Genomic DNA, 23,929 nt, shown 5'->3' with positions numbered 1-23,929 from the left:
ATATGTTCTTTTTATTTAGTACCGAGTTTTGCTTTATCTCTAATCAAGCACCAACATCGATGTTAACTGGCAATGTTGTACAATAATGAAAGAAAAACAATGGCAGCCGAAGCAACATCCCAAAGTTCATGGAAAAGGAATTGGTCATTTATTTCTTCTTTGCTTAAATCGTAAGTTATAAGTCTAAGTTATCGAGAGTTGTCTGAGAAGACAATAGAGACATGCTTCAAATTATTGTTCCATAGCATCCAGGGAGCCAATATAAGTTCTGACATGCAGTTTATTACTGTATTGCCGTGTGAACTGAAATGACTGGGGACTCTTTTGAAGGTCACATACAGTTTTCTTTCTGTCATTTACCTTAAGGCGTTCTGGTGTTATTAGATTTGGAATCCAGCTGCCAGTCAGCAGTCAAGGGCATCATTTCCAGTCCTGTACCGGCTTCATGCTTATTGCTGTATTGTGTCTTCACATTTTACAGTGTGAAAAGGGTGGAAAAACAATATTGTCTAATTGTTTTGGTAGGCTTCTAAACTACTAGAAGTTCCAGTCTGTCCTATACAGTGATGGATTATAACACCATCAAAATGGGGGGCTTCCTGGACTTCCCTGACCCCAGAGGGACCATGGGTATGCTACAAAAGATGGTCAGAGACTCCAGGCAAGTCAGAAGAGTTGGCCAGAGACTATGGTCATGCTGCATAGGATGGTCAGAGACTGGGCAGCGATTGAATTAGATTGCTAGGGATCACTGCTTCGTTATGCTCCTCAACCTCAACAAAACATCCTGAGCTGAACATTCTAAATCTTACACAAATGCATTTTTGTAGTATATTGGAATGCATTCCCATTAGATTCTTCAGCTTTCCAAGTATCCACATAAAATCCAAGTAATGGCATCCAAGCAAAATGGCAAGAAGTTGCCAACTAAATTGTGTATCTTTATATACAATATCTTTTTCTCCACTATCTGTAATTTTGATAACCCGGTCTCATTGTGCTCCTTCTTGCACACTCTACAAGATCACTCCCAAAAATATTTGAACTTGTTCCTAGCACTGACCACTGATCAAAACCATCAGTAATTGTCTGCAGAAATTAATCCACCACCTAATCATGGTTACTGCCCACAATGACTTATGGCACCATTACAAAAAAACAGACAGGAACAATCAATACACAAAACTTAGGGAAGATCTGCAATGTTTTGGAAATGTAAACAGATACTCAGCAAAGAATCTAGGGTCACTCTGGCAGAAGTCTGATTGTTTGGTCCCTTTACAAAATCCACAAACTGACTATTTAAGTCCTTTTGTGGAAGCAGTGATATATTATGCTCAGAGGTTGGACTAAGTCGTCATCCTTCAAGTCCAAGTTGAGTCCCAAGTCATTGACACCAAGTCCCAAGTCAAGTCTCAAGTCACCAAGAATTCTTCCAAGTCAAGTCATAAGTCAAGTCACTTCATTTATCAAGTCGTTTGCAAGTCGTACGTAGTCTGTTATAATGCCTTCCTCCCCGCATTCCTTGTATTCTAAGTCAACTAAGTTCGGCTTTCTCCGCTAACAGCTGAAGGGGACGTGGAGGAAGACAGTGAGGCTTCTGTAACCTTGCCTTCTTTCTGGTCCCCTTCAGCTGTCAGAGAAGAAAGCCGTGAACTTAGAATGCAAGGAAGGCAGGGAGGAAGGCAGTGTTACAGAAGACTCACTGCAAAACAAACAAAACCCCTAAGACGAGTCGCAAGTCATTTTTTTGGCAACTTAAGTGGCACTTGAGTCCAAGTCGAGTGACACGAGTTCCAACATCTGCTTATATTTCAGAGCTTTGAAGAACCCTGTAGAATTTTACTAATAATGTCCTGGAATAATTCATTAATGAAACAATTGAAAAAAAAATAGTCTGTATTGTGTTATAAATGACACTTACTGCACTGAATTTACTACATGCCTGTCTTACCAGCTTGTTATGCCTTCACTTTATTGATAAAACAACTGGTACAATGTGTTTTATAATTGCTGTAGGGAAGATTTTGTGTGCCCTAAGTGTGCACCTCCGGGGTATGTCTGTAATTTGTCTAGACAGCTAATTTACTTGTTTACCGGCTACGTGAATCAAAGCACTTACCTCTAATTTTTCTTGAGTTTTCTTTGTTTTATTTCAGTGCAGCAAGACAGCATTAACCTACATAACTTGAAGAAGTGTCAGAGAGACAAATATTCCTGCAGCAATAGCACAGGACAAGCAGAAAAGCCCTGACTGTAAGCAGGCTTAGCTATTTATCATCTTCGCAGCTGTGGGGTGTGCAGAGACCTTCCTGTCGAGCACCGGGTGACTATTCTGAAATAAAAAATATACTAGTTCCTTAATTTTGTTTATGATAAGGAATGAGCTAAATGGCTGTCTCTCCAAAGCCCACCACCTTCTCTGCAATCCTTTATCACTCTGTTCTTTTTTCTGAACTTAAAGTCAAGTCCTTACACAGGATTTGTTATGTTCTTCTCCTCCCAAAACAATAGTCGTCTCTGATCACTAAAGCTTGGGAAGGGACCACATAGCTTGAAGAACTGGGAATTATGCAAGGACTGGACAGCCGGAATTATGTAGATTATGGTGATGGTGAATGGGTTGGAGAATGGCTTTATAAAAGACTCACTGTTGCTTTGCCATCAAGTATACCTTGTCCATTGCCCTCCCAATCTACTATTCAAAGTCATTTTATTTGTATAGACACATGCTGCTTTTACATCAGTCCTAAAGCCATATCCTAAACTAAAGACATACAAAGCATCTATACATTATAAATGCTAGTAATAGTAAATATTAAAAATCACCATATACAGTATATAAAAAATGTGACTTTTTATTGAATTGTAAACATTGTTAATATTACATTTTGTATTCTGATTATTAATACAAATATCTGTTTCATCTTTCATTGAACCAAATGTGTTTTTTTATTTTAATAATAACTTACCTTTTTAATTGAGTTTGATCTCTGAGCCACTAAATTTTCATACAAAGCTAAGTAACCGTGGTTCACATTGTCGGGCCACAATGTTTATTTGCATTTTCATTTGCTGATAGGACAGTTACTGTGCATACAAGTTTATTGTTTTCTATGTACTTCAGTAACATGTTTTATAGTGACATACAATATTATTATTAATATTATTATTAACTTGTATTTATAAAGTGCCAACATATTATGCATCGCTTTACAAAGTCCATAGTCATGTCATTTGCTGTCTCTCAAAGGGACTCAGAATCCAGTGTCCCTACCATAAACATATGTCATTAAAGTGGAGCTAAACTCAAAGTTTTTACTTTAAACAACCCTTTTATATGAAGTAAAAATATTTTTCTTTTTGTTAATGTAACACCCTTTTTTTAAAAAAAAAAAGCACCTCCCCTTTTTTCATTGATCGCTGAGGATAAATTGGGTGCACAAAGCCTCCTGGAATACCTGTGTCACACAACTCAGAAAACTCCTGGGTGCTTCTTCTGCACATGCCCAAGATCGTGCAGAAGAAGGGACCTACTTTCCCTACTTTAAGGGGAGAGAGATGCCAATATTACACATGCACACTCTTTTTTTTCCCCTGAACAGTGGACTACGCCACCCTATCTCGCACCCGCGCAGTGTGAGATCGGGTGATGTAGCCAGAAGAAGGAACAAGATGGCGTACAGAATTCCAGGATGGCTCCGGACCAGATCAAGGAAAGGGGACCTAGTAACTTAGGACCTAGTGCTGCAAAGGCAAGAGTGCTAAACCGTGCTGCCCACAATACTTGACAGTCAAGGCTTTCTTCTTTCCAAGTTTTGAAGATGCCTCCCTGGAAAGTTTTGTTCCTGAAAATGTCCTTGAAGAACTTGTCAGACCTTTTTAACTTTTGACAGTGCTACACAAGGGTAGGCACCTCCTGTGCGTGCCCATCTGATCCAAGTTAACAAGGACTGGACTCATTATTGGACTAGTACTTATTTTAAAAAGTAAATTCTGCCCTGCTTTTGCCTGCCAAATAGGTGCCTATTGGTTGCCAGTAGACTGAATCATTAGATTTGCTGAAGATAGGTCAAAATCAGGAAACTGGAATTTAGGTGTTAGCTCCTCTGTTTTCCATTGAAGAAATAATTGTCCTCGGTTCTTTTCTTTTTGACCACCAGAGCATTGTTGGTAGATTTTTTTAGGGTATTATCCAAAGAAATATATAATGTACTATTTGCACACCAGAGAAAACAGAAAGTCAAGCTCACGGCACTGCCCTGGAACATGAAATAAAAGAAAGTCAACCCAATGGGGACAGCATTAAAAGTCAGCCAGCAAACTATAATTCTTCCTTGCTCTCTATAAGTGCAAAAAAAGATCGAACTACCCCCAGTGTGATACCAATCCATTCAAAGCTAACAAGATTAATTGGGGTTGCCTATTTAGCCTATTCTGGATCAACAATAAAATTATATGAAAGGAATTAGATGTTTCGTCCTTCCTTACGTTGTTAGTATGATTCATAAATCACAAAAGAAAATGTGTTTGCATGTGTAACATAAGGCGTCTTAAGCTTATCTTGTTATCATATTTATGAGCGTGATTAATGGTGCAGACCAATCAGAATCCATTACTGTTATATAATTAAGACATTCTGTTCTGTTCATCTACAAGGCTTATTAATCAAACTGTCTATAAATGTTCAGAGCTTGATGAACGACCCCTGAGTAGCCAAAGGTTTACATTTCTCTGGTGGGGGGTAGATAAACCCTTCAGGTGTAAATTAGGTAGCATGGCGGGAATTCATTGGAAGGGGTTCTAGCAATTTAAATGCATAGTGCATGAACATATTCTCTATAGATGCTCCAGCCATCCATTATAATTCTTGGTTTAGGTACAGATAGGTGGTGAGATACAGATGTAAGATGTGCTTAATAGGATAAACATCATTATTGTGTCATTTGTACAAATTAATGATGTCTAAGTCAAGAATTGGAAGAATAACCCTTCCATACCCTACTGACACTAGAATATAGATTCCATTAAGCAAATACAGGCAGGATAGGTTGGAGGGATGTCCTAAACTAGACACGGTTGATTGGACATTACATAAGACTTCTACGTTTATTCAGTGGTTAGTAGCTCGGAAATTTATAGCATGTTGACAAAGTACAGTGTCTATGGCCAAAACTTTTTTTGACTTTGGAGAATACCAGTAATAAAATGCCGATTTGTATTATTTAATATATATATTGTATTTATTTATCATATAAGTATTAATATTTATTTATTCTGTGTTTCCATTTGTACTTGTAAATATTGGTTTAAGGTACATGTGTGTACTGTGTTTTCAGACTTAATCACTGGAGAATAAAACTGAGGATTTTCCTATTTTAAAAAAAATTGGGAGGGAGATTGTTTCAAGTTGGAACCTGACTGATTCATGGAACCGACTGACTGTGGCATAAAAAGGTTTGGAGTTTAGAATCACTTTAGCTACACTTTATTAAATTGATTATTTCAAGGAATGGCTTCTGTAATTACTTTCTGAAATGCTATCTACTTGGTGCATGGTGCGAAAATTAGGATATATTCCAACAAAAGAAGCACTAAGGGTATGATCCTATTTATGTCCCGGAAACCTAAATGTATAGCCATGGCCAGCATTAAAGGACATTTTGAAGCAGGGCTCTATCATAGGAAAGTAAAGGAACACTAAAATGAGAAGTTTCTAGGTTGGATTAAGCTAAGGAGGGTTCCTTATGGAGATATGACAACATTTTTAGGAAATGTCCCTTTATCTTCTTGTGGCACTTAAAAAAGTAAACAAAATAAAACAAGAAATAAACCAAGCAGCCATCACTTTGCTATCCTATTTTACTGAAGATTTTGTAGAAACTTTGGTAAGGCAAAATTGCACTCATGCCTATTGGCTAATAGATTTTTGGTTCAAAATCAAACTTGTCGTGATCAAGCGTAAATACACAGTTACACTTGAAATGATCTTTTTAGAATGCGTAATGTGATACCACAACTTCATGCTTCAGTCACTAGATCTTTTAGAAGTGTGTAAATAAACGTAAAGCACAGGACCAAAGGATTAAAAGGAGGGAGCTGCAAGATGTATTTTAGGTTCATACTGTGTCCATTGCCCAGTGGCACAGCTTGTTTCCTAAAGGCAGATGGATTTGTCTGTGAAACTCTATATTTAAGTCTGGTGAAATCAATTTTTCTCCCTTCATGTGGTCAAGATCACAGTCATACCTGCTAGGGCTACCAATCTAATACTGTACATATATTGTGTGTTTCCTCCTGTACTATATTTTGTTAAAAAAAATATGAGATGTGACCCAGTCACTTTCAAGAAGTTGCATTGCTTATCTTTTCACTAAAAATGTTATTATTTCTCCAAAAATGATATTTACTTTAAACCTGCTAGAAAATGTGAATACTTCAGGAAGAGTCAATTCCCTTTGCACAGCCCAGTCCCTGTTTGAATGTCATAGCCCTCTCCTCTTCTGTCTTATTCCTATCAGTGCTGACCTGACTCTTCTGCTCACCTCCCTACATAAGCCGTTAATGTAGCTGCATGCGAGGAACAAAGGGGAATATTGTACCATGTTGTGATACCAAGATGGTGGCACCAAGGAGCAGTCTAAGGGCTTTTGGATGTCTACACTTGTGAGGCTTGCTCAAGTAAATACTAGCTAAAATGTGACATTATTTTGTAATGTTTTTGAAATTGAAATTAAAAGAGGAGCTGCTCTGTGGAAGGGCATGAATAGTTAGAAAATGAGCTTCTGCAGCCATCAGGAGCCAAGGTATGCCCATTGTGCCTATAATACCCACCACAACCACCATTATATCATGCTCTCCATTGGCTCCAGTATATTTTGATGACATGTCCTGATTTGTGCTAACATTTGTGCTCATCCATAGTTTTGGCTGGACTAATGCCAAAAATGAAACCTTGACTCTTATGTGTATTGTGGGCAGCATGATGTCTCAGGGGTTAGCACTCTGGCCTTTGCAGGGTTGAGTCTCAGGTTTAAATCTTGGCTGGGACTCTATCTGCATGGAGTTTTCGGTTTCTCTCTATGTTTGTGTGGGTTTCCTCGGGGTACTCCAGTTTCCTCCCACATCCCAAAAACATGCAGCTAGGTTTTTTGTCTACCCCCAAAATTGACCTTAGACTGTGGTAATGACATATGACTATGGTAGGGACATTAGATTGTGATCCCCTTTGAGGGAAAGCTAGTGACATGACTATGGACTTTGTACAGCACTGTGTAATATGATGGAGCTATATAAATACTGTGTAATAATAATAATAATAATAATAATAACATCCTATGAGTAAAACACTTTTAGGTAGTATTGAGTAGTTTGAACCCATGTTTTTTTTTGTGTCCCATTGCAATAATTTACAAAGACAACTGAGAGAAAGAGAGAAGAGGGCAAATGCCTCCTTAGACATCTGAAAACCATTTAGCAGGTAGACTGCATTTCAGCTAAAATATGTTTTGTTTGACTGGAGCAAGAATTAAAGAGGTTTCATTTGATTATATTTTACCTTTACAGGTACCTCCCTGATCAAAATGCCAATAATATTTTTAACCTTTCTGTTTTATTACAATTTTTTTATATACCAATTAATGTTATCATTGGATCTCTGTACGTTTTTTTGCAATATAGGCAGGACATGGCTGGTGGGTGGTGCTGATGGGTTGCTCCTGCACTCTGCCTATGCACTCATCCCAAAAGCCCAAAATAAAATGCCTTGATGGGTGGATGGCAGGCTGGAGAATTGGCAATTCCTAGGTGGGTTGGAAATGCACGAAGACCACCCAGGTAAAGCCTACATGTGATACTTAGACTTTATGATGGGAAGAACTGATATCCAATGAATGGATGGATTGGGTCAGGGACCATCAAGTGGTAAGGAAAGGGCTTGAAGATACTGGACTTTCATCAGCCTGGAAATGAGATTGGCTCTATCTGCCTTGGTGCAGTTTCAAAGACAAGCTCCCAGTGTGCAATAAAATCAGGGTAGGTAATATCAGTACAGGGAAGGACCATGTACCACTGTGACTAGAGGTAAGGCTGGGGTTTATTTGGAGATCATTGTAGAAAGCTCAAAATATTAAATATTAAAATACCTAACCTACCTATTTCCTGTTAATTCAATTTGCTTTTTTAGACACCAACTGGTTTCAGATTTCTTTTTTATAGACTATACAAACTGGGACAAATATAATAAAGTAAAAAAAGTTTATTTCTTTTTCAGGGGAATCCCAAATGTAGTTTCACATTCAATATTGAACATTTCAGCTTCACAGTATTTTCCACCTCAATTCCAGCATCAAATAATTCATTAAACAATCCTCGTTTATATTTGATAGGAACAGTGAACAGCACAGAACTCCTGGGACAATGGCCAATGAAATATTCAGTCTCGATCAGAACTCGGCAAGTACCGGTGATATTCCTGTGTGTGTGTTTTTTAGAGCTAAAACAATGTCCCATCAGGTGAACCTGAATGATTGTGGGGAACTGTATTACATCTATCTATCTATCTATCTATCTATCTATCTATCTATCTATCTATGTATCTATAATTCTATCATCTTATTTTGCAGTAAGTACCTTTACTATAGTGCAAAAAAAGATTGCACAGTTCTCATTAAAGATAGAAAAGTTTTTCTTTAAAGTAAACCTGCTTATTAACTTGGCCAACTCCAGCTTACCCATAAAAGTCTAAATTCCCATACTGTATGTCTGCAGCAAAGGATTAGAGAATGGTGTAGCACAGCGGTGACATACAGCGAACTGCTCTGCTTTGACCTGAGTAGAGAGCGGTGTCTCCATCTGATAAGAAGCAATCCCTTTTCTGTCATCCGCGGCTATTAATTCCACATTGTCACAAAGATCCAAGTCTTGTTGCGGAAAAGATTCACAAAAGTGATAAAACTGTCCATCCTGTTACGTGGCTTGCTTCGTGCCCTTTCTTCCTCTTAAGAGATCAATAGATTTGTCACTCTGAAACTGGACTTTTGGTTGGCAGTATATAGTATAAATTTTCCTTTGAGGACTCATTAATTAATTAATGTGCAAAGACAGGAATATATACTAGACGTATAGAAGTAGATGGGATGAATGGTTATGCACTAGGAGATGGGTGCAAAACCAAGTAAGCGATCCATATCTCCCTAATGTCGATAGGGTACCTGGTATACCTACCATACCCTTATGCACCAGGCCACATGCAAAAAATAGTTACTATTCGCTTCCATGCACTTGAATAGAAGTGGATGGGGCTACAGTTGAGCCCATGGCAAACACTGCGGCACACTACAGGTCTGAAATGGGTAGCTAATGGTGGGTGAGGAGGCTTAAAGCTTGAACTGGCATTGACCAGGCATCCAGTCATTGAAATATTGATCAAACATTAATAGCCAATGCCTTAGTTTTGAAAAGATGTTGTTGAAGAGTAGTAGTCTGAGAAGCTCCTGATGGGCTACATCAGAAATACTAGAGGATGTTTGGCGTCTTTTTTCAACTTACCCTTGCAGCTCTATCACTTCAGTGAGCTTCCATCATTCCCTTTCCATCATAGCTCTCCAAAAAACTAAAGTGCCAGTTATACACAATTGTTGTGGAAAATAGGAGCATTGGGGACTTGAAATCAAATGGAAAATCTAACTAATTGACATTTTCTGTGCTAAAGCTTCTGTATAACAAACAGTTGTCTTTTCGTTTTCAGTCTCCTGCATTCAACTTTTTCATCCTTTGTGGAACCAAAGAGCTGACGATCTTTGGACTCCACAACCACTACCTCATACTCTCCAGTCTCTGTCATAAGTCCGTGCATGAACAAAATTAGAAGGCAATGAGTTGTCACCTGAAATAGGAAGTGCCTAAGCAAAGACAGGTTTAGGCACTTTATCATTTTTTTTTTAAACTGCATATTTGTTTGTAAGTTACAGGCACTCAGTCAAGCCAAATACAAAACATGGAAATGATGTGCCTTCTGCAATAAAAAAATTCAATGATCTACTGCACATAGGCAGCTCAGTGTACTATGCCGGGTATCCCAGCATACCCCCGGCTGCCAGGAATGAACAAATCCCAGAGCACATGTCAGGAGTTACATCATGCTGGACTGGCCAATCAAGATTGCCTAAGATCAAGAACCTGGAAGAGGAAGGGTGAAGATGGTGGCACCCACATTTGAAGGAGGGCAAGTGAGTGTTTTTAAAAAACAGCAGTACGTTTATTGCAGAAGGGACATCACTTCTAACTTCTGCAATAAACAACCGGCATGCTCACAATTTGTTTTACAACATAGGTTTCATTCCACTTCAAAAGGTCACAAAAATGTCACATTGTAGTTGTGTCCCAAGCCCAGCTTTGACATGGTGGTCAGAGTAAGGAGTCATAGCATAGAAAGGCGGACACAAGTATCCGACACTCCCAGAAGTGTCAAATCCATCAAGCACAAAATTAAACATTAGTTTAGTTGTGGGACATTTTTTAAAGTTGAAAGCACAGCTTGATCTAGTGGAAAATAGGGTGTGTTTTAGCAATCAGATTTCATCATTGTGTGGGATTAGTTTAGCGTTTTATTGTTAGGAGTTTAACCACCTAAAAATTGTTTTATATATTCGGCACCCATAATGTCTGAATGAGAAACAAGGTTACTGTTTTTATGGTATAATAATGAAATATCTGCTATGTAAACACAAAAGTAAATGATGCTTTGGCAAACACTATTTACAAATTCTATTCTCTGGGTACTTAAATCTACAAATTGAATTTTTCATAGAGGAAGCATAAAGATAAAATGTAAACTCTCTAAATTTTATCACAGCATTGTCATTGAATACAGTGAGATAGAATGATTCTTGTCTCCATCATCTGTATAAATGGCATACATTACAGAGAGCAGACAATGACTAGGTAATACAGATTGGTACATAACACATACATAAGTACAGTAATATTAATATGGATTGTGAAGCAGGATTGCTGCTTCTGCTTCACAGGTCTGTTTGAGACCAATCTGATAATTGCTGAGCGGTGAACCAAGATCTGGAGTAGGGACTGGGTGTGCCAGGATGGAAAAAGTTAAAATCAGAACATGTAAAGTCTACATTTAGTTTGATTTAAATTTATTATGAAAAGCCAGCATTTTCCAGGCATTTAAAGAGTAGCACGTTTTTTTAGGGTGGACCTTTTAGAGCAGTGTTTCTCAATCAGGGTTCCTCCAGAGGTTGCTAGGTGTTCCTTGAGCAATAGGCAGTTTGGACCTCCCAGCTCGGTTCCCTCTGACACCAATGATATTTTTGGCTAATTGTGTAAGAGTGAGATTCTTCCCAATGGCCAGCAATATAGGAGGTGTTCTTCCCATTGATCACCAAGCCATACTGTGGGCTGTGGATATAGATATTATAGCAGGGGTTCCCCGAAGACCCGAAAATTAATAAAGCTTTCCCCTATTTTGAAAAGGTCAAGAAAGGCTGACGCAGATGAGGAGATCATCCTAATTACCCTTCATGATTCCTTCTAACAGTTCACACAGTACCAATCTCTTATGAGGGGGAACCCTCTAAACTCCAAAAACACATCTGATTTTATTATATAAGACAGGTGTTTAGTGCAGAAAGGGACAGGCAATGTCCATTCTGTAATAACTGTTCTTACCTGCCTGATCACTGCCCATCTGTCAAATTTGTCTGAGCTGCACAAACATTGATTACTGGAGAAAAGGCTTCACTTGCACATACCAGGAATGAATCAACTCCTGCACAGTCATTTTATTCTGGCTTAGCCAATCAAAAGAAGAAGGAAGATTGTGGCACCCTGCAAAAGAATGGAGATGCATGCGTATCATGGGTTTAGTTCCATTTTAAAGAAGGTATTTTGCATTCATTTACATATATAGTCCTGCTGCTGCTAGAGAAACACCATCGACCCCACTGTTTTTCACAGGCAATGCCACCAGCTGTTTAGACCTTGCTTAGCCCCAGGAGTCACCAGTGGTTTGCCATATTCAATAAGTGCTAATGGTACACATTCATTTTTAATGAAGGAATTATGTCCATGACTATCTCGGCCAGTGTTTCATGACCTATTTAACATGGCTGAACCATTGAAAAAACCTACAGGTCATCAGGAGACCCACTTATTACCAGAGGTTGGACTAAGTCGTCACCCTTCAAGTCCAAGTCGAGTTCCAAGTCATTGACATCAAGTCCCAAGTCAAGTCTCGAGTCACCAAGAATACTTCCAAGTTGAGTCCCAAGTCAAATCAATTTACTTATCCCTATTTGTCCATATATAGAAACAGAGCTATGATCCTGTTCTTGAGCACAGGATCACATTTTAAGTCTACAGATTTCTCCTCTGACAGCTGAAGGGGGAAGGGCGGAAGGCAGTGAGGTTTTTGTTACACAGCCTTTGAAATCTTAGAATGCAAGAAAGGCAGGGATGAAGGCGGTGTTATGTTACAGAAAACTCATTGCCTTCCTCCCCTCCGTTCTTGCATTCTAAGTTTTCTCCTCTGACAACTGAAGGGGGGGGAGGGGATGTGTAACAGAAGCCTCATTGCCTTCCTCCCTGTCCCCTGCAGCTATCAGCAGAGAAAGCAAGTCACAAGTCCACTTACATGTCGCTGGGGAAAACCCAAAGTCGAGTTGCAAGTAGTTCATTAGGTGACTTAAGTCAGACTTGTGTCCAAGTCGCGCGACTTGAGTTCCAACCTCTGCTAATTACTATATTACTATATTTACAGTACATTGGTATGGAGGTCACTGGGAAGAATGCCCTATTCTTTACTGGCCGAATGCGACCCTTATAGATTGCCAAAAGTTCATTGGTTTCACTTACACTGACCTGCGAAGCACAAATTGCCCATTTCTCAAGAAGGAACCCCTAGCAACCTCTGGAGAAACCCTGGTTGAGAAACATTGGTATAGGCTTACACAAAGTGGGTGAAATGATGCTAGGTCTTGTCTTTATTGAGCTAGCTTTGTACAGAGGCTCAGTCAAAGCTTTGACAAAATAGTGTAACCACCTATCATTTGTTCTCCGCCACTCCATTTTTATCAGTAGTGTGCATAACATGCTTTGGGAATGCTCCCAACGATCAGAGATTACACTGATCTAATGAGTCCCCACTCCCCTAACCGTCCTACAATGCTGGATCTTGGTAATTGGCTACTATAACCAATATTTCTTTTTTTACAATTGGCCAGATAAGGTCCCAAGGGAAGGAAAACCAAGCACAGGGTCTGCTGTGGTCCATTACCATAACAATTGTCACCCAATCTGGCCATTTTCACTCTGGCTTACATCTGATATAACATTTTAATTTTGCAGTCACTCTTTTTCTAAGCACTTACAATTACATCTTACCATCACGATTTCACAATGAAATATAAAACAGTTTGTTGTCTGATATTTCAAACTCAACATTAGGTGCTGCTAAAAAAAAAAACCAAGTCCCTCTGCGTAGTGTTCCCCGCAAGGAATGCTGGGCAGGCGGCCATTGTGAAAGTAGGTTAATGTTGATACGTCAATAAAGGGCACAGGAAATGTAAATTAGCGATGTTCCAGATGTGTCAGAATAGTCCCAGCGATGGATTTTTTTTCATCAAGTAGTGGGGTCACCTTGTAAAAATGAGGCCTGCAAGAAAATGTCATGAATCTATTGACAAGAAACTATAGCTGCTCGCTGCTAGAATTAACTAAACTCAGACAGTTAATTTGTTACAACAGTGTTTAACAGGAAAAGCTGACCTGGAGTTATAATTAAGTTGGAATTGTATATAGAGAGAAATAGTCAGAGAAAGGAGGGGGAGAAAGGAGGATGAAGAACAGGAGGGAGAACATATAAAAGAAAATATATTTAACTAGCTCATTTATTCACCCTTAAATTGATATTGTGTTGTGTTCACACGGGGCAAAACCATAAATTCCTTTTGCTTGTGTCTATGAAAGTTTTCATTTAACCTGATTGTGGTATATCAGATTGCACTTTTTTAACATTTGAACTTGCTTGTGAAAGATGTTTCATAGCTTTGTGCTAGCCATTTTTCTGCAATTTGAGCAAAAATTCACCGAGGTGTGGCCACTGTCTGCATCCTCAGCTTTTTATCCAATAGAGTCTTACCATTGTTACTAGAATCTTTGTGCTCCAATGATCCCATGCTTCAGTGAACTTTTGTGTTCCACTGGCCCTTTTCCTCAGTGATACTGTTCCCCATTTACTTCTGTGCTCCAGTCACCCTTTGTGCTACAATGACATTGTTCTCCAGTGACCTCCCTACTTCTCTGAAATTAAAAAAATAATAATTTTTGTATTTGCACTCATCAATGTGTGACCATAAGGGGCCCTAAGAGGTGGTTTCAGAGTCAGACTCTGTAGTTCATATAGAAATGTGAATGGCACTTGATTGGGTGGAAGTGAATGGATAGATTGGTGTCACCAACAGAGTGATATTCACTTGTAGAACATGAAACAAACAAAATGCAGTGAAGCAGCACTGAGCCTGTAGAAGTGAAGGCAACGTAATGTTTTAAACTGTTTTTTGATGTGCAGCCTTATAGCACTGCAGGGGTGACTGGGTACGTATGATAATTTACAAATTATTTAGCCGATAAAAATTCATGAATATATTATATATGGCAAATGCAAATTATAGAATGAAAGCAACTGATGCAGTTTAACTGAAGAAGCTTGTGAATTATGATTGTCATAGGAGATAGGCAAACTACATCTGCTGAAAAAGAGCCAATGGGTTTAACTCTGTCTAGCATGTTGTCACATTTTTATTTTTTTTATTGGGGCTTAACAACTATGGGTATCAATTCAGGCACACTGCATAACTGATACTTGACCTGGAGACTATATTTACTGTAATAGTACTTACTGCCAGTGTCTAGTGTACCCAGAGATGAGTTGGCTGCTCCCTCTGGTTGGCACCAAGTCTCCAATTGTGTATTCTCCTCTCTGGTCTCCTTTGAAAGCTTATAGCAAGAAATTAATATGGAAAAGGGGGATACAGAGGATGTTGAGAAAAGTCCAAGGTCTCTTTATAGTTGGGAAAACGTGGAAATGTCTCTCCTTTCTCCTGTGCAGATGTAAAGTCATTTTTCATTTTGAACATTCCAAATTCTTTCCCAAATAGTACATGCTAGTGTTAATTGTTGATAAAATAATTACATGCAGCAATAGAGATGACGTTTTCACCAAAGAGCGCTGCTCTGCAGAACATGTACTTGATCATTATATTATTATTATTGTTGACTAGTATTTATATAGTGCCAATATATTCCACAGGGCTTTAGTCCTATCACTAGCTGTCCCTCAAAGGGGCTCACAATCCAATGTCACTACCATAGTCATATGTCTTTAATACAGTTTAGGGTCAATTTGGAGAGGAACCAATTAAAGCGAAACTAAACGCAAAATATAAAAAACACACACACATTTAATCCCGGAGATCCATCCATCCATTGGAAGGTTTCTTCGTTTGGGTCCCATGTCTTTCCAGTATCCTTCTTCAGCCGGGTGCCGCCATCTTCTTTGCCCTTCTTCCAGGTTCTTCTCCGTATTTCACCCGATCTCACGAGATCGGCTTATGTAGATGGGGAAAAAGATTGCCGACCTCACTGCGCATGCATGGGATCAGCAATTCTTTTTCTCCTATTAAAGAAAGGACTTCTTCTGAGATTGAGATCAGGCATGTGCAGACGGAGCAGCCAAGAGCCTCCAGGGATGCATGAGATTTATATCCTGTGAGGCTCTGTGCTCCCATGTTTTTAATTAGAATTTTTATATTTTATAAAAGAGTAAAGTAAAAATTTTGAGTATAGGTCAGCTTTATCCTAAATGCAGGGAAGGTCAGGCAACACCTCATTTGACTTTGTCAGCAGTCATTCTAGGTGAGATAATTTTACAGTCTCAGTCCCTCCATGTCCAACACATGTGAGGTCCTAGAAGTGATATGGTTGAGCATCTTGGTCCTACACAAATCATTCTGTAGATTGGGTAGGTTTGGGTAGGTAGCCAACCTCCAATGGCTTGTGCAACAGCTGACCAGTAGGTTCAGCATTGTCCTTTTAAAGGGTTGTTTAAGACAACCTTTGGCCACATTGAGCTACTGAGGACATCAACTGCAGCTTGTGGCCAAGGAAGCCTATATTGGACTGGCAGATAGCTCCAGTTAACTCTGCTCTACAGAAATGAGTTTCAAAATGACAGCTGAATTATCAAGCTGGAGTTGCCTTTTTTTGCATTATTGTTCTGTGATATATTTTTACGACAAACAACATTACACTTCCAGTTATCCAGTTAATGTACTGAATTTACAAAGAGGATGAGTAGGAAGCGACAGTAATGCTTTTGTTCACCTTCAGTCTTTAAATAGCGTGACGTCTTATCTCTCTCCAGCCAAATGCAAGGTATTTTTTGTGACATTGTAACTGTGTGATTTGATTGCACACGCTTAGGTAGGATTACAGTGCCTCTAACAATGTGCTGACCTCCACCTTCAATTTCCCAAGAAACTCTAAGCTCTACGGGAATTATCTAGTTGCAGCAGCAGTGACTTTTAAATCTGATAAACATTACTTTCTGACATTGCCACCGAGTGCACCATTCCTCACCTTTAGAAAACCTCCATGACGCATAGACTCAATATCCCATAGATATCACCTCTCTACATTGTGACCATTTTGATTCAATGTGGATTATCCGTCTTCAGATTTTCTTGCACTGATCCTCTTAAATTAGGAAGCCACCTGGGGTGCTAGTCTCTTTCTAAACTATCAAAGGAATCCTGAAGGAACTTTCATCTTATTTGTAGTCAGCCTTGGGACGTTTCTTTGTTATAAAGCATTTTCACAGTATCAAGACATGATATTGTTTTAAAATGATATAACCTGTTGTTTACGTGAACCTTTCCAATCCCTGAGCATGCAAATAGATCAATACGTTCATAATCTTCTCCACTGGCTGTTTCCAAATGTACAACAAAAGAAGCAATGGTATGTAAGTGTTGGCCTTTTTTGCTCAAAGTCAGTATTTGAATTCTAAAATCTTAAACTAATTACTAAGATAATATCAAAGCTTTAATACGTTATTTTAATGTTAAGAGCCATTGTTGATATTTGTACCTTTACAGCTTGTATTAAAATAATACCTGGGTATTCTGCTCCATTTCGAATTCAGGAGCTTGCTTTGACTATTTGCATTTTGATCTAGGTTAGCATTCTAATGTATTAAAATGGAACTAAGCATACAACTTTGCAACCAGGCATGGCCTTTAGAAAGGGACAGTCAATGTTCTTTCTGCAATAAAATAAACATACCTGCTTGTTTGCATTTTGTCCTTGCTCCATTGTTGGTGCTACCTTTTTCCAGGTTTCCAATTTTCATTCATCTCGATTGGCCAGGACAAAATAATGTAACTCCCGTGCATGCTCAATGGAGGTAAATTATTCCCAATAACCCAAGGGGATGCTAGGATACCCCCCATAGTATACTGAGCTGTGAATTAAATGTTTACAAACGGGCAGATACATTAATTTCATAGCAGAGGAGACTTTTGTTTTTTCCAAGGTAAGTATATCTACGCTTTTTAGAGGCAGCCAGGGAACCAAATGTATAACATGGCTGCATGGAATTTCCCAGAGTGCATTTCCTGGTGGTGGCGGCAGTGGATCATGTCTGTGTATGTATGTGTTTAAATGGCCAGGCATTCTCCATTAGAACCCCATGCAATGCAGAAACCAGAACAAAGTCCTTAATGCCAGGTGCTACTTTATTAAAAGTTAAAAAAAGACACAAAAACTATATTAACCTGTTAAAGAACATATGAGATGCAAGTGATAGGGTTTCTATTTTCTTATAAGCTGAACTCGAGGCATGCAAAATACATAAATGAATGCAGGTCTTATGGTTTTCTGATGGTTCTTTTAAACGTGCATGTACCTGAATGTACCTCGATATCAGTCTATCTCTATCAATGTATAGCAGAATTAGAGTATGAAAGGACGAAGCAATATGAGTTGCCAATTAGTTCATGTGTTAATGATTAACTGTAATATAGTGGTGAGCTTATCACTGTACTGCATCTCCTTTTACTGTCCATTCAAAGGTTAGGATGGATCGAGGAAGACTTGGGCTCTGATAAAGAAGGGTTGAATGATGCTGGTCATCAGAATAATGTACTTGGGGTCCAAAAATGTGCAGTGGGCAATATTGCATCAAAAGCTGTTTAATCAATTGCATTATGTTATTTGTAGCTGGTGTTCTGCCTCAACCAGGGATGCTAGCCATATTCATATTCATGAATTAAATTAATACAGATGGCCAGTAGCGGAAGCAATTCCAATGCAAAGGCACTAATAAGGCACTAAACACTCAACATGTGAAATAGTAACTGAGTTCTAAATAAAAATACACAATAGTTGCCCTTTAAATCTCATTTGCCCCACACTGGCCTGACTGGCGGAGAAGCCATGCTTTTCAAGTATATAATTGTGACACTTTCCCCGCATGAAGATTTTTATCCCATTGTGTCTCAGAAAACAAAAGTCCTGCAAAAGCGAATTTGTTAAACTTTAATAGCTAGAGTGTGACATTTGGATGAATATGGACCCGCAGCCTGCTGAGCGAGACAGGGAATTTGGTAGTTAGTGTCTGAGTCTGTGACGCTGTCCTTTGAATCAAAACATGACAAGCTTTTGCCACTGAATAAAAGCAGGCAGGGTATTTCAGAGACTGACAGCCTCTCATTCTGAAAGAACAAGGTGGAGGAGTTATTAGAATTAATAGCAGTAATTTTTTTTGATTTCTTTATGGGCAAAATGAGCTGGCCTGATGCCATTGTCGCCCGCAGGGCACTTGATGGGGAACAGGGAAAGTTGTTTGTAGTATTTACTTTGCTAGAGATCAACAAAGCACTGAATACGAAATAATTGCTGTATTGAAAAGTTTTTATGTTTAAAACTCTGTTCCAATGTCAGAATCCTCCCAACCCATCCATATTCTTCCCCTGTAAGCTCAATTTTTAACATATATTGTCCATCATGGATTGTCCTTCTTTAAGGTTAAGTGGCTCAGCATGTTGCTGAGAAGTAAGATGTCTCACCATTCCCTGTAGCTTTCTTCTGCAAGTCCAGGGTGGCCTTATAACACCGCTCCCAGGTGTGTGTTCATGACGGCCTGGCCAACAGGAAGTGTGCCGAATGAAACTGATTGTCATTCAGCTTGGAAGAGAACTGCTACTGGATCGCAGAGAGGTGAGTCTGCAGGGCACAGTGCCAGAATGGTGCAGCAATATGGTGCATACTATATATAATATTTATTACGTTAGTTATAGTTGATCTAAAAAAAATTTACCATTAAGCACTAAAAAACACCTAAAAGCAAACCTGTGAACATGCAGGACATGCTTTTTGTAAGCAGCAGCATGGGCTATTTATCCCTTTGCTTTCCTGCTGCTCCATTTGGTCATTTGGTGTTAAGAGTAATGCTCCGTGCACACATTAGCTTTATGTCGTTGGAAAGGATCTTTCACAATACTTTCCATCAACAAAAGACTGAAAGATGCATAAACGAGTGCTGTACATACAGCGCCATTCTGCAAAGGAGGGGGTGGAATGAGCGGCACCCCGCTGCTCTCTCCCCTTCACTTGTATTGCAGTCATCCAAATATCATGCATCCGCCAGGACCAATCCATGAACGACGTCAGACAAGCAATATACACACGTCAGATTCTCGTCCAATACTAGTCCTGAAGCAATAATCGGACGAGAATCATCTGACGTGTGTACGTAGCCTAATACCCAGTGCGTCTAAGAATGGGAAGTATGTGACTCCATGCAACTTTTGTCAGGTTTATCAGGTCTTAAAACAGTGATATAGTGGTGAAAAACACAATGAAAGTGCCTGGCTGCATCATGTACAGAATGTAATTTTGGATCATAGTTCCACTTTAAAAAAAAATCCAGAATGCCTTGCTTGATGAAGCCTGGATTTTAAAGACTGAGATTTTTTTTCTAGACATAATGTTACATGTTTTAACTGAAGCTTGGCATACAGTAGGTCAATGATTGAAGCTTTGAGAAAGCGGTCCTCCAACTGATTCCTCTATGGAATGAAAAAAGCCTGGAGGATTTTGCTGCATTTTATGGACACGCGGTCAGGTTCATTCATCAAAAACATTGCAGGGTTTATGTCAAAACCTCTTCTGCCGCCTGAGTCTATCTGACCTCCTGTATGATGTTAGGGCCTCTGTAAATGTCTAATCACATTTTTTTATTTGTGAGGACTTGCAAGCTGGTGACATGTGAGAACTCACTGATGTATTTCATCAATAAACCGAAATGCGTTTTTCAAAGATAAAAAACTCGGGAATCACTCAGGAGATGTGGGCAGTCTATGTACTAAGGGAATTGATCTAAAGGATTTCATGTCTGCCAGATCAGAGGAATTCATCGCTGGAGGATATTTGCAGCAGAATGTTAGTTTTTGGATTTTAAAATTTAGCCTGACACCTGGACTTTGTTGCTAGAAATGTCAGCGTATAAATTAAATAGAACAAATAACATTTATTGCATGTGCTTTTAGTGCCACGAAAACATGAAGGTTCCAACGTTAAAAAGGAACATTGCTCAAACATGTCTCTGTTGGGTTGTAGACTTGTTCGTCTTATGGTATGCCCCTGTTTTGGGCTCTGACCAGATCTGAATCGACCATCGTTGAAGTCAATAAGGAAGAAATTTTTGTGATTTTATTATGATCCCGGGAGAGTGTCTACAGCAGACAAATGTACAAAAATGGCATGGGAGGACCACCAAATGTCTCATTTTGTGCGGCTGGGAGGGCAGTATATTAATGATGTAAATCCTTTCATTTTATATAGTTACTTACATTTTACTTCATAGTTTTCTAGGGTCCCTAAATTCTGCCACAAAATTAAGAGTTAAAGAGGAACTAATCTGAAAAGCGTCTATAACAAAAAAAACACACTTACCTTCAATCCCGCAGGGCAGTCCGATCCATCCGTGTAATGCGGCTGGGCACACGAACCACAGCCAACTCCAAGAAACCTTCTGTCAAGCTTTATTTGTAGTCATAAAACAAGGCAAGGGTTAATCACAGATGATCAGTCTGATAAGTGTGGTACAGGAGGGTAAGGCAAAGGCAGGTCAGGAACAATCCGAGGTCAGGGCAGGCAGCAGGCAAGAGTAGTCATAAACAATCCAAGGTCAGGACAGGCGGAGTTCAGGCAGAATCAGGTATCAGACCGGGTTGCTATTGGTAATGACACAACAGGTTAATACGAACCAACACAGAGAACGCACCCAAGCACATTGTACTCACAGAGGCTTATAGCAGGCAATGGTGTTCAGGACAGGTTCTCCTTAAATGGCCAGAGTGCCCAATGACTTTGCGCCACCTGGCACTATTTGATTGGAGGATAACTGAATCCCGATTGGCCGCAGGGAATTCAAACTATGTCCCGCCCCGTGGCGAGGCAGCCGAGTGCCTCGTCCTGGGGGGTAAAAGAGGCACGCGTGGTAGCGTGTGCACCTCTTCCCACAGCACCCCTGGGATGTGCCCTACTTTGCACATCCACAGGACTGCTGAGAACAGGACTTTCTCTAATCACGTCCATAGGGATGCTGGGGATGCCGCCTGGCTGAACTGTAGTTCGGCTAAAACGGATCCCTCTGCCTGCAGGGAGCGACACGCTGCGAGCAGGGCAGCAGCCTCGGCCATGCTGCCTGCTGCAGTGGCATCTCCTTTTGCGGCTGTGATCCCCAGGGACGCCGCGGGCTCACTGGAAAGGTAAGTTCCTTACAATCCGGAGGTCTCTTCCATCGGGTCCTGCATAGTCCCCACATCCGTCCCCGAGCCAGTGCTCCGGGAGCCGCCATCTTTTCCTTTTCTTCCTAGTTCTTCTTCCTACATCACCCTACATTCCTACATTAAAAAAAAGATTTTCTACACTTTTGTGAAAGTGAAATTTAGGTATGCTTTTTTAGTTCTAAAATGGATATTAACAGTTATGTACTTAACTTTGGCGATCAAGACTTAATGGGAACTCAGAGCCTCCTGGGATACCTACATCACAAGCATTCTTGGAGGCTCTGGCTGCTCCTTCTGAGCATTCTTGAGATCTTGGGGATACGCAAAAGGGACATTTTCCTCCTGGGGGAAAGAGATGCCCATCTCATGCATGTGCAGTGAGATCAGCTCTCTCTTTTTTCTCCCACTTCACAGCAGCTACGTCACCCGACAGGACCAAGAGGAATTCCAGGATGACGTGGGACCGTATCATAGGAAGAACCAGCGCGATCAAGGGACCTGTGGGATTAAAGGTAAGTGTCATTTTTTTTGTTTTTAGTTTACTTCCTTTAAAAGCCCTTAATGCCACACACATCCCTTCTTTCACCTACCCAGTCTCAATACAACTTCTAATTCTCAGAGCAATGCAGGAAGACTGCAATACTGGCACTTCAATTTCGAAAGTACTTTTATGTTAGCAACAATATGACCCCAACCAACAGAGAAGATCATACACTGAAATGGTGGCTGAAGTGTGCTATAGCCTATTATGGGGCTGAAGAGGGGAATACACCAAGTAAAACAGGTGTCGGATTAGGTGGCTGGTGGCACCAAAGTCCCCTGGCAGGAAACATGTGCACTTGGGTATTACGAGGAAGCATCGGTGAACACCAGCATGGTCAGGGTAAATTCTTAGTTCGCATGAACTTGAACAGCAACAGTGCTAAAAAGTAATTGCTAATTACCAAGCCTTAACTTTAAAGCTAAACCCTGGGGAAATATAACAGGTACACACAAATCATCGCAACCGTATATCTAATAATGTATCATTAAATGTATTTTATGAATGGTAGAAGTATAAGTAGCGGGATTTGGATTAGTGACCTGCAATAATTCTAGTATAACATGCCTCTTGCTCAACCCTGTGGGGCAAGAGACGATCTTGCAATGTCTTGTATAAATAGAGAAAAGGCAAAAAAGCACAATCAGTTATGCTGAATTGATCATGTACAAACAAAAAATATTCTCATAGGAGCAGAGACGCGTGTATTCTGCCTTCATTTCTAGTTATCATAGATTTGGAAACTTTTAATTCCCATTCAAAAATTGTGGCAAAAATTTAGAACAATTTCAAAATGAAATGTGGTATTCTACTTGGACGTATAACCCAATGGATGTACAACAATTTTGCACATTTTTGTGGTGATTTGTTTTCAAAATTCTCTATTCTTTTCTGGAAGTGGTTTTTACATCTAAATTCATTGACACGGATAGGACCTGGACAAGTTCTTATTGCTGACTTCACTAACAGTTCAATAACACTAAAAATGAACTGAAAGATTTGCTATTGAATGTAGGGCACAGTTTATTCTATATCTGCCTGGCACTTTGAATTAAGGGGTATTTAAACCCAATAACAAAATGTAAAAGGTAGCAGTCCTTAGATGTTATGGCTTACTTTTTCTTTTTAGAATGTTTTTAAATTTATTTTCACTTCCTGTCTTAGGGGGGCTACAATGACTTGCTTGGCCTGATTTATTAACACTATCCAAGATAGAAATCACAATAGACTGTCATTGGAGAATTTGGGTGATCCAGAAAACCTGAAATGGTCCAAGATTGAAAACATTTGACAACTTATAGCAAACAATCTAGTAAACAAGATTAAGAAATCTAGTCCTTGTTTGCTGGATCAGCCAAGTTATCATATGATAGTCTATCTGGCCTTGGAGTGCTTTAAGGCTTGAGAAGATACACTTTCATGAGTGAAGCTGGGGGATCCAGCAAACCTGGAATGTATTTGTTAAGTCTTTTGCTATTTGTTAGCATATGTTTTAAATCCTGGACCAGATCCATTC

This window comes from Pyxicephalus adspersus, chromosome 11, assembly GCF_032062135.1.
Source record: "Pyxicephalus adspersus chromosome 11, UCB_Pads_2.0, whole genome shotgun sequence".
In the NCBI taxonomy this organism is placed as follows: Eukaryota; Metazoa; Chordata; class Amphibia; order Anura; family Pyxicephalidae; genus Pyxicephalus; species Pyxicephalus adspersus.
This window is presented reverse-complemented; position numbering follows the sequence as displayed.